Source organism: Penaeus monodon, chromosome 38 (genome assembly GCF_015228065.2).
Source record: "Penaeus monodon isolate SGIC_2016 chromosome 38, NSTDA_Pmon_1, whole genome shotgun sequence".
Lineage (NCBI taxonomy): Eukaryota > Metazoa > Arthropoda > Malacostraca > Decapoda > Penaeidae > Penaeus > Penaeus monodon.
This window is the reverse complement of record NC_051423.1, coordinates 28504977-28509976: the sequence shown is the minus strand read 5'-3', so window position 1 is coordinate 28509976 and position 5000 is coordinate 28504977. Positions and strand designations below refer to the sequence as shown.

Here is a 5000-nt window from a genome sequence, read left to right as displayed (position 1 = left end):
TTTGGGTTAAAAGGTGCTAATGACAGCAAATGGCACGTTCTCCACTATTCTTCCACCTCAATCGCATTTCCGTGCGATCGAGTTGTGATCAATAAACATGAATATGTTTCGTTAGTTAAGTAATTAATTATTTTCTCTCTTTTTTAGAGATTTATATTGTTTCATCTACAACGAATTTAACGCGTTCGGGGATTTTATTTTTATCACGATTATCATTTCATTTTAGCTCTTTTCCTAACCCTCGCCCCCGACCTGCCCTTTCCCCTTTTTCTTCGCCTTACGGTCACTTGGGAAAGAAAGGTCGTTTTCCCCGTCTTGACCTGACCTCACTTTCTCTTTTCCCGGTCGGTAAGGGCGGGGGTAGGTAAATGACTGCTTGGTTACCCCTGTATTTTGGTTATTTTTTGTTGAACGCCTTTTGGGACTTAACCATAGCATCGTTACATTGCTTTTGGGTGACACGTTCTATCGGCGCTAGAAAGGATGTATGTAACGGAAATTCATTAAAATTCATTAGTTTGAATATAGTGTAGGATCTTCCTCATATCATAGTGAAACAGAATTGCCCGATATTGCCCAGGGTTGCTTTAAACCCTAATAGGTCTGCGCTCCGTCGTTGGAAAGTAGGTGTAATAAACCGAAGTTATTCGTTGTTCGGCTCCCTTTGAGTCGGTGTGACCCGCGGTTACGTCCGTTAAATTAATGTAGGACTAGGGTGGTTTAAAGCTAGAATCATATTCGTTTATTAATCACACCTTTTCTCACCCTCTTGAAGTTCGCTTGCATTTTTTTGGGTACCCCCCAAGCGTTTGTGTGATTCGTAAAATTCATAATCCTTCGGGAATTTTGCGAGCGCCCATTAAAAGATACGCAGAAAAGAGCAGGGTTATTATATTCCTGGCTCAAGTCGTTTCATTTCATTACAGCATTTGGGTATAGGTCCCCCCGTTATTGAGTTTTATTGAAGTCTGACGTGCAAAGCTAGACATGTACCTCGGAAAGTTCAGAATTTCTGACCCCGAGAAGATTTGCTTGATAAAAATTTGGCGAATATTTTTTCATGTCACCATTCATTCATGCGTACATTCTGTCGCATATCATTATATGTTGAATTCAATGTGGTAGTTGAAATAATCTTAAATAGCTAGCATTGCTAATTTACTTCAGTTTTGTTATAGTGAACGCTAATATTCTTGTTTGTGATTCATTCTCTGTGTGAGGTCACTCGCCTTCCCTCTCATTAACGCTAGCTGTCACTCACACACGCATACACACACACACCTTCACCTCACTCACACACGCAGGACAAAAGACACTGACCCTTTTTCATTAATAAGGCTGGTTGCGTAAAGATTTATTATGTATCTCTTTAGCCTGCAATTTTGTCCGTCGTGACGAGTGGTTCGTACATAAAGTACAAGTTACATCTATTTCTTATCTGTGTGACGACTATGGTTCAAATAGAAAATGAAAAAAAAAGACGAAAATAAGTTAAAAACCAACATTAAAAACCGTAAATTGTTATGAATAACCGGCTAGTAATACTTAACACCCCATCTTCTCGTTGCCTTTTTTTTCTCTTACTCTGGCCCTTACGTGTATGATCTGGCTCCCCGACTTTATATTGCAGGTTTGGACCGACAACCGAAGGAGGACCTTAGGATGCTGTGAGAAGGGCGTCATCGAGATCGCCATAGGCCTGGACCGAGATTTTCGTCAGGGAAAAAGGTGGTGTTAAGCCGTCCCAGTGTAGTGGATGGGCGTTGCCTGCCGGACTCTCCGTAGATCCAGCGAACCAGCACCTTTGCCGCAGGTACCAGTCACCCCAGGATGCTGTGCATAGGCGACGCCTGGCGGACGCCTGCAGATCCAGTCAACTCCAGGAGCTCGTAGCGCAGGTATCAGCCGCCCCGAGATGCCGCCCCTGCCCCGACGCCCGTAGATCCGGACGAAGATTACGAGGACATGTGGACGCGAGAAGGACCTGGACGAGATCTGTGAGGACCTGCCTAGCCTTGTGGACGAGGACGCCGCCAGTTAGGCCTGGGCCAGGACTACGAGGAGGTCAAGACGAATCCGAAGTCAAGGAGGACCTGTGCGAGACTTTCGAGGACGTGTGGACATCAAGGACAGACAGATTACACCAAGGACCAGGAGGATGAGGACGACAGGGGGACAGAGCAGCCAACGAAGATGCACCAGGACGACGCACGGGGAACGAGACGAAACCCGCCAAGTTAGGTCACCCTTGAAGGCGCCTCGAGGGCGAGGCGCGAGTAGGTGGGCCGAGCAATATAAGAGTAGATAATTCTATTTCTGTTACAGATGTGGATAATTCTATTTCGGTTACCAGTGGACCACGTGGCTGTTTTCCACGGGGGATCCAAATGTTCCCAAATAAGAACCACCCGCTCAGCGAGGGCGGAGGTCACATTTTATATCTAACCTCGTTTGACCGGGAGTTCGTGCTAAGCTACCACCGCGCTAAGGTCAGCTCCGCCCTCTCTCCGGGCAGCTGACCGTGACCTCCGCGCGGCCCGATTATAACTAGACATGTCTCGTGTGTTTTATACTGCGTGGTATCAACTAACAAGTATAACTACCCTCTGTTCACCATTGTACTAAGGTTGATAGCCTTTTACAGAGAGAGAGAGAGAGAGAGAGAATAAGAGAGAGAAAATAAGAGAGAGAGAGAGAGAGAGAGAGAGAGAGAGAGAGAGAGAGAGAGAGAGAGAGAGAATAAGAGAGAGAGAGAGAGAGAGAATAAAGAGAGGAAGAGAGAGAAGAGAGAGAGAGAGAGAGGAGAGAGAGGGAGAGAGAGAGAGAATAAGAGAGAGAGAGAGAGAGAATAAGAGAGAGAGAGAGAGAGAATAAGAGAGAGAGAGAGAGAGAAAAGAGAGAGAGAGAGAATAAGAGAGGGAGAGGGAGAGGGAGAGGGAGAGGGAGAGGGAGAGGGAGAGGGGAGAGGGAAAAGGGAGAGAGAGAGAGAGAATAAGAGAGGAGAAGAATAAAGAGGAGAGAGAATAAGAGAAAAGAAGGAGAAAGACAGAGAGAGAATAAGAAGAGAGAATAAGAAAGGGAGGGAGGGGGGGAAAGGGGGGGAGAGAGAGGGGAGGAGAGAGGAGGAGAGAGGAGAGAGAAGAGAGGAGGAGGAGAGAGGAGAGAGAGGGGAGAGAAAGAGGGGAGAGAGAGAGAGAGAGAGAGAGAGAGAGAAAAAGGAGAGAAGAAAAGAGGAAAAAAAAAAAAAAAAAAAAAAAAAAAAAAAAAAAAAAAAAAAAAAAAAAAAAAAAAAAAAAAAAAAAAAAAAAAAAAAAAAAAGGGGGGGGGGGGGGGGGGGGGGGGGGGGGGGGGGGGGGGGGGGGGGGGGGGGGGGGGGGGGGGGGGGGGGGGGGGGGGGGGGGGGGGGGGGGGAGGGGGGAGGAGGGGGAGAGAGGGGGGAGAGAGGGGAGAAAGGAGGGGGGAAAGGAAAAAAAAAAGAAAAAAAAGGGGGAGAGAGAGAAAAAGGGGAGAAAGAGAAAAGGAGGGGGGAAAGGGAGGGAAAAAAGGGAGGGAGGGAGGGGGAGGGAAAGGGAGGGGGGGGGGGAGGGGGAGAGGGGGGGAGGGGGGGGGAGGGAAAAAAAGGGGAGGGAGGGAGGAGGGGGGGAGGGAGGGAGGGAGGGGGGGGGAAGGAGAGAGAGAGAGAGAGAGAGAAGGAGAGAGAGAGAGAGAGGAGAAAGAGAGAGAGAGGAGAGAGGGGAGGAGGAGGGAGAGAGGGAGAGGAAGAGAGGGGAGGGGGAGGAGGGGAAGGAAGGGGGGGAGGGAGAGAGGGAGGGAGGAGGGAGGAGGGAGGGAGAGAGGAAAAGAGGGAAAAAGGGAAGAGAGAGAGAGAGAGAGAGAGAGAGAGAGGGAGGAAGGGAAAGAAAGGAGGGAGGAGGGAGGGGGGGAGGGGGGGGGGGGGGAGAGAAGGAGAGAGGAGAGAGAGGAGGAGGGGGAGAGAGAGGAGAGAGAGAGAGAGGAGAAAAAAAGAAGGAGAGCGAGAGAGAGAGAGAGAGGAATTTAAAAACGAAAAAAGAGAAAGAAAAATACCCCAATCCCCTTTCCCTTTAACTCCCACATCAGGTTTCCAGCCCGTTCCATCTTGCTCTAATCAAGCTGAGAACTGACCTCGTTTGATTTTTTTGTCTTTTTGAAGTCAGGTGGTCCATACTTATGATCGAAAAAGGAAAAAAAAATTTTATTACACCGAAAAACTTTCCCCACACATGGCAAAACCCTATACACCTGCCAGCCTTGAAATTTCCTGTGATAGGCAGGGGGTTTGGCCAAGGACATAAATGCTCATCAGTAGCACACCACATCCAAGGGTAGTGTTATTACGAAAAATACTGACTCCCCCTGTCCACAAACCAGAATAGTTATCTGCTAATTTGAAGTCAGCATATCTCCGGTTGGGCCCCGAGGCACCAACACATGACAAAAAATATTCAAATTGACACACCAGTGAAAAGGCAGGGACTACATGTCAAAAACACTCACCCTAGGCCCGGACTGGTGTTTTTTCGAACTTTCTTTTCTTACTGGAAAACACGCAGCAGTCAGCATAATCATGTGGAAGGTGGTAATACCCGAAAAACTTGACCCTATTTTTCTTTGTAATTAAATCCCAGAAGAATCTTTTGGCTGTCATGTAATTCTCTTTTTTTTCCTTCAAGGGGAACCGAAAATGAAAAAGGATTTTTGGACTTTTATAAGGTTGATTAAAATGCTCTTCTCTCTCTCTCTCTCTGCTCTCTTTTCTCGCTCTCTGCTCTCCTCTCCGCTTCTCGCTCCCTCCCTCTTCTCCCTCTCCCCTTTTCCCCCCCTCTTCGCCTTTTCTCTCCCTTTCCGTCCTTTTCTCTTTTTCCCCCCTCTCCCCCCCCTCTTTTTTCTCTCTCTCCCCTCTCGCCCCCCCATCTCTCTCCCCTCTCCTCCTTCCCTTCTTTTCCTCCCCTCCCTCTCCCTCCTCCCTCTCGCTCTCCTCT

At 48.1% G+C, this 5000-nt stretch overlaps 1 protein-coding gene across 1 annotated transcript in view; it reads right to left on the bottom strand.

Annotated features, from left to right (window-relative positions):
- LOC119596782 (tyrosine-protein kinase hopscotch-like) overlaps positions 1–5000 on the bottom strand; it is a gene marked incomplete at its 5' end in the record, with an annotated part of 26338 nt that overhangs the window by 13009 nt on the left and 8329 nt on the right. The window lies entirely within an intron of this gene.